Raw genomic sequence first — 11,934 nt, 5'->3', positions numbered from 1 at the left:
AGATAGATAGATAGATAGATAGATAGATAGATAGATAGATAGATAGATAGATAGATAGATAGACAGATAGAGGGTGATAGACAGACAGATAAAGTGAGGGCAATAGATAGATAGATAGATAGATAGATAGATAGATAGATAGATAGATAGATAGATAGATAGATAGATAGATAGATAGATAGATAGATAGATAGATAGATAGATAGATAGATAGATAGATAGATAGATAGATAGAGGGTGATAGACAGACAGATAAAGTGAGGGCAATAGATAGATAGATAGATAGATAGATAGATAGATAGATAGATAGATAGATAGATAGATAGATAGATAGATAGATAGATAGATAGATAGATAGATACATAGAGAGAGATATAGATAGACAGACAGACAGACAGACAGACAGACAGACAGACAGACAGACAGACAGACAGATAGATAGATAGATAGATAGATAGATAGATAGATAGATAGATAGATAGATAGATAGATAGATAGATAGATAGATAGATAGATAGATAGATAGATAGATAGATAGATAGATAGATAGATAGATAGATAGAGGGTGATAGACAGACAGATAAAGTGAGGGCGATAGATAGATAGATAGATAGATAGATAGATAGATAGATAGATAGATAGATAGATAGATAGATAGATAGATAGATAGATAGATAGATAGATAGATAGATAGATAGATAGATAGATAGATAGACAGATAGAGGGTGATAGACAGACAGATAAAGTGAGGGCAATAGATAGATAGATAGATAGATAGATAGATAGATAGATAGATAGATAGATAGATAGATAGATAGATAGATAGATAGATAGATAGATAGACAGATAGAGGGTGATAGACAGACAGATAAAGTGAGGGCAGATAGACAGATAAAGTGAGGGCAATAGATAGATAGATAGATAGATAGATAGATAGATAGATAGATAGATAGACACACCAGGTCTTGGTTCATTCCTTTATAGGTGTATTCCCACATAGCCCCAAGACAGGCCAGGGGCTCCCCACACAGACCTGGAACACGCCTTCAGGGAGCAGAGTCGTGACCTCCCACTAAACCTGCGGGGATGAAAACAGGATTTTCCACAGCTATTTGTTCTGAACCCCCTGATTCCCAATAGGGGGGATACATTCTGAGCAGCAAAATGGCCGCGCGGTTTACAGGAGTCCTGCATTGCAGAATCACCGGCCGCTAATCCCCCCTGACAGGAGGTGAAGAAAGTACAGGGAAAGGAGGCTCCCGCCGCTAACTGGATTGATTTCTCATTCTCCAAACATGCTAATGAGGCCCTCACATGTTTCTGGTGGGCGGGCGGGCAAATGGAAGCGAATTAAGCAAGGAAACAAGCGGACCCCCCTCTCGCATCCCTCGGGGGCGCTTAGCGCGCACAGGAGCTGTTTGATGTGTCTAAGGCCTTTGCCAATGCTCTGGGCTTGTTGCCGGTTTAGGCTGTGTGTCTAACATCCCACTGGAAGGCCCCGCTCAGCTCCAGGCTGCCAGAGGGATATTGGGCTCTTTCTTCGTGTGCACATGGAATCTCACACTGGCACTGGCGCAGACTGTGGGTGGTGCTGGCAGGGATGCAGGGCACATGCCCAGTGCCTATAAAACATTTAACAAGAACCAGCTCAGCTGTTTCTGATGAGTTATACCGCGATGGAGCAGACTGTCCTCTACACCCTGATTCCCTGTGCCATCAGGACACATCACTTCATCCACATGAGCCTCATTAACAATTAATGCACAGATTTAGAGCTTGGCAGAGCGGGTACTGTGGTACCTTCCGCTGTAGGGGAACCTTGTTCTTGCCACCTACCCCCTCCCCTGCTATTGTATTGGTTTGCACCTCGGTGACAGGCTTTACAATGTCACCGTGGGGAATGTTCTAAGTTGAGCTCCCTGCGTGGAGCGTTTGACCGAGTGGGGCGTTTTTCCCATGTTAAAAATGACGCAAAAGTGGCGCAAGGGGCTTGTAAATCTGCCCCAGTGTGTTCAGGACGACAGCTGTGGCTGGGGCCCTCTGCTGTACTGCTGGAAATAAACACCACCTTTTTTGTACATCTAGGCTTCCGGTTATTCTACAGAGGGAGGAGCACATATCTTGATTTCAGACTGGCGACAGAGAACGGAATAAGGACTCAGAAAGTACAACAGAATTGGATCTCACCACGCTACTGAACTTTTCTGGATAGTGTCCATTAATGGTAACCGTGAGTGCAGCGAGGAGGGTTTCGCTCTACATTTTGCAAAACATTATTCCTCCAGAGCGTTGCGCATTTACGACCCCAAGAAAGAGACATATACTTTGTTTTTAGTCAGAAGAGCTATATTCCTTACTTTTTCTGCGGGCGATCCTAATGTTATCGCATTCTACCAAAAGCTACCCACGATCCACTCAAGTCTACATTTGGGAAGTAACTGTTTGCAATCAGCGGTCACCCCCATCGGGTGTACTCCTCTACAGGAGCTCTGCCAGATTTGCGAACGGAAATCAATCATTCAATCAATTAGGGGATTTTAAGCGCACTACTCACCCATGAGGGTCTCAAGGCGCGGGGGAGGGGGAGGGGGGAATGGCGGCTCTGGATCAGTCGAAGAGCCAGGTCTTGAGGTCCTTCCTGAACGTGTGCAGGGTCGGGGAGCATCTGATGTTCACCGGGAGCTCGTTCCAGGTCTTGAAGTCCTTCCTGAACGTGTGCAGGATCGGGGAGCGTCTGATGTTCAGTGGGAGCTCGTTCCAGGTCTTGAGGTCCTTCCTGAACGTGCGCTGGGTCGGGGAGCGTCTGATGTTCAGTGGGAGCTTGTTCCTGGTCTTGAGGTCCTTCCTGAACGTGTGCAGGGTCGGGGAGCGTCTGATGTTCAGTGGGAACTCGTTCCAGGTCTTGAGGTCCTTCCTGAACGTGTGCAGGGTCGGGGAGCGTCTGATGTTCAGTGGGAACTCGTTCCAGGTCTTGAGGTCCTTCCTGAACGTGCGCTGGGTCGGGGAGCGTCTGATGTTCAGTGGGAGCTTGTTCCTGGTCTTGAGGTCCTTCCTGAACGTGTGCAGGGTCGGGGAGCGTCTGATGTTCACTGGGAGCTCGTTCCAGGTTTTGGCTGCGATGTAGGAGAAAGCTCTCCCGCCGGTTCTGTTTCTGCGGAACATCAGCTCTGTGGGACAATTTCGAAGAGTTGAGTTCTGTGAGCAAAGTATACTCCGCTTGTCGCACTGCCTGGCACTGTCCAGGTGCACTATTAAGCGGAACATTTGTGGGGAAGTCGGTTGAAGTGGCATCGTGAGCCGTGTTGTGTCTTTGGGTGCCGCATACTGCGTTATTGGCATCAGACACTGAGGGAAGTAGATCATTTGTCCAGGCAGATCCCGTGAGTTGGAGTTTGCGCGGCGCTAGTCTTCGATAGCAGCTTTTGCCTCACACTACTCCCTGGCAGTAGGCAACGGAAGGAGAATTCCAAGCCGGTCACGCTGACCGACACAGCTTCTGTTATCGGGGCGGTAAATCCGTTTGAAGTGCCACTGTCGTATTTCCTTTCTGTCGGAGGTGTGGCGCCTGTACTCACGGGAAGGCTATAGAGTATATATTCCTAGGCAAAGGACAGTTTAACTAGTATCGCTTTAATCACCCAATGAAACATCACAATTTATAAAGAATTTCCAGTGTAGGCCATAGATAACATATGTATCAAATTTTTCTTTTTTATTTACAATAAAATAAACTATGACAGTTTAAAATCAGGTTTTAAAAAAAAAGGACCTCAAAAAGGTTAACACCCTTATTTCTAAAACAAAATTATTACTATATCAACATATATCTCCTTTTACAAAATATCTTAATACATAGGTAAATTACAATAAAAAGAAGAACAATAATTTGTGGCAGAGGATAAATATTCAAAGGAGTTTGCCGGGGACTTCGCCCGCTCTAAACAGTTATATTTACGCGCGATCTTCAGGGAGTGACGCTGCTGCTCAAGGAGGGCAGTCTTAGAGGAGATGTGTTAGTGTTCTTGAACTGTTGAGAGAAAGGAGGCAGTCCAACTCGAGGAGCAGACTGTGGGAGGAGCTCTGGTTCTCCCAGGAACTGATCATTAGGTGCACAGCGCCGCCTAGGGGACCTGTCATTACACTCATTTCTTTGTCCTCACTGTTCTGCCACATGAGATTTGTTTTTTTTTCTCACATCCTGATGTTTTATCCATTCTTTCTGGCCTTTTTATACACACTGTCAGACTAAAGGGGAGTGTTGAAGTTCTGTATTGCAAGGAACTTTACATATAACCCAGGGAAGTATCATTTACATCTGTGCTGCTGGTATTACTTGCAGTCCCATTTAGCCATCATGCAGAATGTCACATCACCATCATCTTTCCTGAACAATCCAGGGGAGCCAGTTTGGAAATGGAATATGTGGGAAAAGGTTTTTCAAAACTACGCAGTCATATGTGGTCCAAATTTGGGACTAGAAAGGAAAGTGGCATTACTGTTGCACTATCTGGGGGCTGAAGGGCAAGAGATCTCAGCACACCTCTCTGATTTGAACGCAAATGACGCAAGATGTTTGAATGAATATGAGATTAGCCTGAGAAAATGAGACATCCACTTCTTGCCTAAAATTAGCACAATTATGGAACAATTCCATTTTGGAAAGAGAGGGCAGAAGGAGTTTGAAACCGAGAGAGAATTTGTCTCTGAGTTGCGAAAGTTGGCAGCTACATGCAAGTTTAGGGGAGCATGTGAGGAGCGAATACGTGATCAATTTCTTTTAACGTGTAAGACTGAACGAATACGTGAAGAGTTGTGGTAAAAAGATGACCCCCCCTTGGGGAGGTGCTCACCATAGCAAAGCAAGATGAGCACATGATGCAATGCGCGAGTGAAATAAAACAGGATTTCAAGGGTAAGGCCAAAGTGAGTGAGGTCTCTGTTGAGAGTGAAAACGTGCTTGCAGTCAAAGGCCAAAAAAGGGAACAAAATGAGAATAAGCGCAGTTGGATTTTCAAAGGAAGTTGCTACAGGTGTGGCAAACCTGGACATTTAGCGAATAACAGGAAGTGCCCATCCCTAAAAGCTACATGCAATAAGTGTGGTAGGAGGGTTCACTTTAGACAATGCTGTAGAAGTAATGCCAATTACAGGAGACAAAGCAGAGATGACCATACCCGTGTCTGTGACGAGATTGTGTTACAGGTCCAGGGGGAGTCAGTGAGCAATCCTAAGGATTTCATACCAGTAGAGGAGACAAGAATTGAAGCGATGTTTGATTTATGTTCCAAACTGACAATCACATCTGCGGAAGATTTTGAGAAAGTGTGTAAGGGTAAATTGACCCTGCAGAGGATGGTTGTAAGGCCGGGAAACTACAGTGGGCAACCCATACAGATGATGGGTTACTTCTGGGGCACTGTATGCTACAAAGACAGGCTTGCGGTCGCTAAGATTTATGTATCCAAGAAAGGGGATAACATACTAGGTTGGCAAGCACAAAAAGATTTAGGCATCTACCTCAATCTCAACAAGAACCCTCACATATTGGTACAAGAGGTGGGGATAACACTGGAGGGGATGGAAGAAGAATTCAGGGATGTTTTCACAGAAAAATTAGGATGCCTCTAACACTATGCCCACAGAATAAGACTCAAAGAGAATTCAAAGCCTGTCTCAGCCAAGGTTAGGAATCTTCCCATTTCGATACAGGAAGCAGTGAGAGAGGAGTTAGAGAAGTTGTGCAGGTTAGAGGTGATTGAACCAGTAGAGGGCACGGAGTGGTTGGCATCCATTGTTGCAGCCAGGAAGGGGGATGGGGCAGTGCATTTATGCATTGATCTAAGAGCACTAAACAGGGAAGTTATAGTTGACAAGTGCCTTGTGCCCAACATTTCACAAATGATGAGCAGGTTAGTGGGGGCAAAGGTTTTCACTACACTTGGCCTAACCTCTGTCTACTACCAAGTCAGGCTCCATCCTGATTCACAAGGACTCACAGTGTTCATCGCGCCTATGGGGGCCTAGAAATTCAAGCGCATGCCTTTTGGACTGATGTCCGCAGCAGCGGTCTTCCAAAGGATTATGAGCAACCTCCTAAAAGGCATACCTGGGGTTGTGTGCTATCAGGATGATGTTCTGATCTTTGGAGAGGATGGTACAGAACACAAACTCAGGCTCAGAAATGTGCTGAAAAGATTCCAAGAACAAGGACTCACAGTGAAGAGAGAAAAGTGCAAGATTGGGTGTGCTGAGATAGAGAGCTCCTGGGACACAAGGTGACAACGGAGGGAATTCGCCCTAAGGCAGATCTGCAAAACACTATTGTTAACCATACACCACCCAAAAGCAAAGATGAAATCAAATCCTACATGGGAATGGTGGAATTTAACAGCAAATTTGTGCAGAACTTTGCCAGAAGTACATATACCATCTGGAACCTACTACGGAAAGGGTTAACATTCGACCGGAGTGAGGCATGCCAGAAGGAGTTCGAAGACACAAAGAAGTCATTGGTTGAAGCCCCTACCCTCAAATCCTTTGTACCTGGCAGGAAGACCGAGTTGACCACCGATGCCAGCGCCAAATGATTAGGAGCAGTTCTGATGCAAGTAGGAGAAGGTGGAGAAGAAACTATATTTTTTGCATCACGCTCGCTATGCAAGGCTGAGTTTAACTACTTGGTTATCGAGAAAGAAGCTTTGGCGGCACATTGGGCCATTAACAAATTGAGAGACTTTGTGTGGGGAATGAAGTTCAACCTGATGACCGACCATAAGCCCCTGGTCGAAGTCTTCAGCAAGATGGGGCTAGACTCAGAATAAGACGGTGGTTGTAAGTCTCCAAGAGTAGACGTTTGAGGTCGAATATGTACCCGGGGTGAGAAATTTTGCAGCTGACTGCCTCTCTTGCCTGGTGAATGAAGAACATGATGAAGCAGTCGGCGGGGAGGAGGAATATGAGGCAGAAAAGGCGATGCAGGCGGAGAACGTGTACGTCATCACCCAAGGAGCCATAGAAGAAGAATGCTGAAGGAAGCCTTGAGAGCTGAAGTGCTCCTGCAGAGGGTGTGGGAAGACTAAGGGTGTTTGGATGGAGTAAGACAAGCGGGAAGAGACACTTAGACCATTCTGGATGGTCAGAGATGCACTATCCATCCCCGATGATTATCTGTTCAGGGGTATGAGGTTGGTCCCTCCTGTGACTTTAAGGGAGAGTTTGGTCAACTTTTCTCATGAGGGACACTTGGTAGTTACCAAAACAAAACAGAGGTTGCAGCTAGACTATTGGTGGTCCAGCATGGATCTTGAAATCGAGAGGAAAATAAGAGACTGTGTACCATGCTCCACCAGAGACAAGGTTCTAAAGCAGCACACACCTTCCATGCATTGTAGGCCTTTTCCTGTGGGTCCATGGGTGGATGTGGCTTTTGACATTGTGGGTCACTTGACAGGGGAACATCGCACACCTTACATTTTGGTACTCATAGATCTTTACTCAAGGTGACCCGAAGTAAAATTTGTGTCTGAAATCACTACTAGGGCTGTCATAGACTTCCTGCTTGAAGTATTTATCAGGGAAGGTTTGCCAAGTAGTTTATTGACGGATAATGGAGTGCAACTCTGCTCAAAAGAAATGAGAGAATTCTTAGAGTGCAATGGGATAAAATATAAGCGTTGTGCACTTTATCACCCAGAGACAAATGGGATGGTCGAACGATTCAACAAGACCATCAAGGAGGGTATCCAACTAGCAAAGGCAAGTGGGTTGTGTTGGAAGGACAAGGTTTTGAAACGTCTGGAAGCCTACAGACTGACCGCTCATCAAACCACTGGCATGACACCTTTCGAACTACTCAAAGCTAGAAAACCCAACACAAGGTTAGTACCAGAGTGGATGAAGTGGTCCAAAGTTTGGACAGGTCACTCTAAAGAGTCACAGTGGCGAGACAGAGAACGCAAGGCCATGACTGATAGGAAAGCTAGATTTGATAGACTACATGCTGTCAAAGACATGGGTTTCCGGGTCGGGATCTTATCAAAATGAAAGCACCCACTGGCAGGGCGAATTAGTCCGAGTTTACTGAGCCCACCAAAATTGTAAAGTTGTTCATGAATGCTGAAAAAACTCAAGAAGGGAAGATTTGGAACCTGGGGAGGGTGGGGGAAGTACTCTGCTCCTACAGCGGACACCAACACCACTTTGGAAAATGAGAGCAGAATCCAGAGTAGGGCCAGGACGCCAGATCCAGTGTGTTCAAGACAGGCTGACTCCTTTCCCCGGATAAGTTGCAGGAAGGTTTGTCGCCTGAAGTATTCGTAACACTATGTTAACAAATAGATTTAGTCTTCAATTTCCTTCCTCATTTCCACTGTGTTCTTTTAAAATGTGTAAATGAGGGGGATGTGTGGTATCCTCCGCTGTAGGGGGACCTTGTTCTTGCCACCTACCCCCTCCCCTGCTATTCTATTGGTTTGCACCTCGGTGACAGGCTTTAGAATGTCATCGTGGGGAATGTTCTAAGTTGAGCTCCCTGCGTGGAGCGTTTGACAGAGTGTGTTCAGGACGACAGCTGTGGCTGGGGTCCTCTGCTGTACTGCTGGGAATAAACATCACCTTTTTGTACATCTAGGCTTCCTGATATTCTACCCAGGGAGGAGCGCATATCTTGATTTCACAGGTACCTTCTTGGCCAAATTCAAGGTCCTCCCACTTGATTTAGAGGCCATGGCGTCGCTAACATACTCCTTCGACAGCCCAACAGAGTATGGGCCGTCGGAGGTTTGACATCCGGGGCGAGCCCAATTTAGAGTGGGAAACCATATGTTCTTTTTTTGCTGCCCATCACCACAAGGTAAAGCTGGCAATGAGGAGCAGTAAAAAAAAACATAAAGACCAGCTTGGTGAGTTTGTTTTTGAAAAATGAAAAACTTTGTAAAAGTTTGATGGGCGGCCATTATGTTTGATCGAGTCATCTATCAAACTTTTAAAATACACTTTTGCAACATTGAGAGGAACCACCGTGATGAGGGTTCCCGAATTAGCAGTTAGTGATTTACAAAAAAGGAGCCAGAGGCAAGTTAAATCGCACCTGCCACATAAAGTGAATTTGGTCAAACTTAAGTGGTGCCCGGGATCTGGAAGAACAGCCTCCTAATCTTCCTCACAGGAAAACTACTCAATACCACTATTGGTTTAAAGGTGATCAGCACTCACAATTTGCCATTAGTAAACATGTAATATATACCAATTGAATCATGGGATGCATAAACTTTATTCACGTGTATTTCTTCTTTAAAGGAATTTCTTTATTCGAATCTTCTTAAAAGTGACTTTCTCAATGTTGCCTACGTGTTTGTCTCATTACGAGAGACTTCTTCAGGGCTTTGGGGCACATGCATCAAGGTAGACTTTTACGAGTCCTTAATTGCGATTATTAAGGAATCGCAATTAAGGACGCACAAAAGCCTATGCATGTAGGAATCACTATAAAAATAGCGCTTCCTAAACATTCCTTGATTGTCACTGGCAAATTATGAGTCGCCATTAAGGAATGGCTTCCTATTTATTCCTACATTCCATCGGGCCTACAGGCCCGATGGAATGAATGGGAAATTGCATGCGCAATTTGCAAGTACCAGTAGGTACTTGCAAATTGTGCATGCAATTTCAAGGGTGCAATGGTGTCAAAAGGACACCCTGTTGCACCCCTGAAATTGTGATGTGCACCCATGTTGTGCACACACATGCCCCAAGGGCATGTGTGTGTGTAACCTGAATGCACTTAGTGGATTTTTCAAAGTTTTCGCTAAATACCATCAGGTTGAAATAATCAGTATTTAGCCGTCCATAATAGCAAAATCGCTATTTTAAATTTAAACTTGTATTGCATTTAAGGCATCGCAATTTGTTATTCCTTAAATGCAATCGCAAATTGCGATTTTGGCGTTTGGGATGATGCATCCCAAATGCAAAAATTGCGGTCGCAAACAGGCTGATTCTGCGAATCTGCCCCTTTGCTAGCGCAATTTCCAATAATGCATGTGCCCCTTAGTGTGTTGCAAACGTACTTGCTGGTGGAGGCTGAGACACTTACCAACACGGCCAAAGAGAAACCCGAGCCAAATTAGGGCACCCTTGCAATTGGCCACATTAAAGATGAGATACGGAGGGAACCCGAGTGCAGCGGCCCCTGGGAGAGACAGTTTGCCTTGCAAAGTGACTGCAGGTTTGAACCAGCTACTGCCCATGATTTGGGGAGCACCTGGGTGGCAGTGACGCCAGACGTGCCGCAATTGCTGCGACTATAGCTGCATGCGCCACCCACCCATACGAGGGACAGGGGTCTGGTGAGCTGTTCACCACAAATATACTCGCTGGTAGAGACTGACACATGCCAACATGGCCAAAGAGAAACCCCCGCCGAAACAAGGGAAACTAGATACCTTAGTCAGGCCACTGTCGCAGCCGATGCACGAGGAGGAGGCCGCTGGGCCTATGCTACCAACAACGGAGGTAGGTGGAAAAGAACCTCAGCCAGGGGCAGAGGATATATTGAAAGCCATTGAGCCCTCCCGCCATGCGTTGGTGACGAATACCGGGGAGGTTGGGGTGGATGAGGCACTGAAGCGGCAGGGCCTGAGGCAGACTACAGACAGGTGGCAGAGGCAGAGACACAACTGCTGACACTAGAGGGCAGGGTACAGGACTTGAACCAGGTGGCCCAGAAGCTGAGGGGCATATAGTCCCAACCCCTGAGGAAGGTCTTCAGGGACCCCCTCCTCAGACACTGACATGGGAGAAGAACCAGCCCAACACTTCCTGCAACCCAGCAAGGGGGCCTCAGACACAAAGGACTAAGCAGAAGCGAACAATGACCTGCTGCAAGTGGTGCACAGGATGTGAGTGCCAAAGGGGTAGAGGGAGGGAGCTCTCGCCCTCACTTATATGAAGCAAGCGCTTCAAGTTCTGTCAATGGGGAGGGGTGGGCGACAGGCATTTACAAAGTTGGGGAGGTGGGTAGTTGGTATGTTAAGGAAAAGTGTGCTTGAGAGTATAGTTGGGGTTTTTACATGTAGTTGTTTAAAATTGGGCGGGGCAAAACTGGCGCCAACACAGACGCAGAATGGCACGAGATAGGGAGAATGTCGAACCTACACCACACAGGACCCACAGTGGGAACCACGAGGCTGCATAGTGACCCACTGACAATTCCCTTGTGGAACTTGAATAGAATGGGTTGTAAAATCAAAAGAAGGGTCGTCACGCAGTACATCCGCAGGCACTCCCCAGACCTGGAGCTCCTGCAGTAGACACACCTGCAGATATCTGCAAAGAGGCAAATATATTGTGCTGGCACATGCCAGATACACAAAGGGTTCCTGATGCATAGCAATCCTAGCCAAGAATACTCCCCACCCCTTAAGATGGTAAAAACATGAGTAGATCCAGAGGGCGGTTATGTGGCAGTAAAAGGCAGAGGGTGCAGGAGGGATGTCCGGATTATAAAGGTGTACGCTTCCCCGATACTTCAGAGGAAAACAATGGAGAGCCTGGGCCCTATTCTTATAGACACACCCAGTGACCTCCATTTAATGAGAGGGGATTTTGATGAAGCCCTGGATTGGCAGCAAAATAGAAGTACACATCGACTGGCACAAGCCAGATTGCCCACAGAGCTTGCGCGCTTCGCCCACGCGCTGGGGCTTCGCGATGCCTGGTGGAGCCTTCACCCTCACCAAAGACAATACTCATTTTTCTCCGACCACACGAGGCCCTGTCGCAACTAGACTCTTTTTTTATCCGAACGACAGAGATCCCTTGGGTACAAGAAGCTCAATATTTGGCTAGGGGGACATCGGACCACTCCCCCCTACGGGTCAGAAACATAACCAATACCCCTGGAGGTTAGATGTCTGGGTCCTGAAAGATGTAGAC

This window comes from Lissotriton helveticus, chromosome 12 (genome assembly GCF_964261635.1).
Source record: "Lissotriton helveticus chromosome 12, aLisHel1.1, whole genome shotgun sequence".
Taxonomy (NCBI): Eukaryota; Metazoa; Chordata; class Amphibia; order Caudata; family Salamandridae; genus Lissotriton; species Lissotriton helveticus.
The sequence above is the reverse complement of the archived record's forward strand: the minus strand, read 5'-3'. Positions refer to the sequence as shown.